The sequence below is a fragment of the Alligator sinensis genome, unplaced genomic scaffold (genome assembly GCF_000455745.1).
Source record: "Alligator sinensis unplaced genomic scaffold, ASM45574v1 scaffold506_1, whole genome shotgun sequence".
Lineage (NCBI taxonomy): Eukaryota > Metazoa > Chordata > Crocodylia > Alligatoridae > Alligator > Alligator sinensis.
This window is the reverse complement of record NW_005842215.1, coordinates 1,223,365-1,224,937: the sequence shown is the minus strand read 5'-3', so window position 1 is coordinate 1,224,937 and position 1,573 is coordinate 1,223,365.

Below are 1,573 nucleotides of genomic sequence, written 5' to 3'. Positions count from 1 at the left end.
AGTTGCTGCTTTTCTTGGGTGGAGCCTACTTTCCTGAGTTGCTGTCAGGCTGCTTGCAGGGCTTCCTGCAGAGCCCCTGAGCTGCATGGAGCCGAGTGCTTTGCTCTGCAGCTGTAGGGGCAGCAAACTACAACTCCGCCAAAGAATTTTAGTTTGCTGCGACCCAAGTCATTTAAGGCACATTATGCCACCGAATTTGCTACAGTGGCTGTAATTAATGCACAATATAAAGACGAATATACCTCCTCTGCTCGTGCTTGTAGGGAGGCAGTTAGACGGGCCAAAGCTGCCATGGAGCTGAGGATGGCAACCCAAGTAAAAGACAACAAGAAATTGTTTTTTAGATATATTGGGAGTAAAAGGAAGGCCCAGGGAGGAATAGGACCCCTGCTAAATGGGCAGAAACAATTGGTGACGGACAGAGGGGACAAGGCTGAACTTCTCAACGAGTTCTTTGCCTCAGTGTTCCTAAGTGAGGGGCACGACAAGTCTCTCACTGGGATTGTAGAGAGGCAGCAGCAAGGCGCCAGACTACCATGCGTAGACCCTGAGATGGTGCAGAGTCATTTGGAAGAACTGGATGCCTTTAAGTCAGCAGGCCCGGATGAGCTCCATCCGAGGGTGCTGAAGGCAGAGATATTAGTTTACTTCACAGCAAAGAGAACGGGTCAAGCAAGCACACAGAAGAGGCGGATCTGAGGGCTGGCTGGCTTCAAGGAGAAAAAGGAAGGCTTTGAAGTTTTTTTTTAGAAGCCATTTACCCTCAGCCTCCTCTCTGTAAGGTGTGGACATTGTGCCTGGGATCTGAAAGAACAAACAAATATCAAATCAACCACTGCTCTTTAAAACACCCACATCCAAGTTACTAATACTGAATCACTCTGCACGATACATGCTTCCACCTACGCAGTATATTTATTAAATGCAGTTCCTTCAATAAAGTATCAGCAGAAGTTGCACTGTTACCATACATTTCAGCACCATGGAAACAAACAAGGAATCTATTCCAGGAAAGGGAAAATTAATTGGGGCGCTGTGACTGATGTTTCCCAACTGCTCAAAATCCTTTCAGGGTACATCTTACAACCTTGTGGCAATCCCTGAGACCGCCACTGAAAAAAAAAATCCAAACAAGGCCCCCCGCCACTCCCTCCTGCTCTACACATGTGGCCTGCTGGAAAGCTGTTGTATGGCCAGCATTCAAACGACAACAGGCACATCCTGCATCGCTTTCATGAGCACGCCAGGAGACTGAGGGTCCCTAAGAACATCCCTGCACTAAAAAGGCATCACTTTTGGACAGGGATCTTGGAGTCCTAGTGGACTCCAAGATGAACATGAGTCGGCAGTGTGACGAAGCCATCAAAAAAGCCAATGGCACTTTATCGTGCATCAACAGATGCATGACAAATAGGTCCAAGGAGGTGATACTTCCCCTCTATCGGGCGCTGGTCAGACCGCAGTTGGAGTACTGCGTGCAATTCTGGGCGCCGCACTTCAACAGGGATGCGGATAACCTGGAGAGGGTTCAGAGAAGGGCCACTCGTATGGTTAAGGGCCTACAGACCAAGCC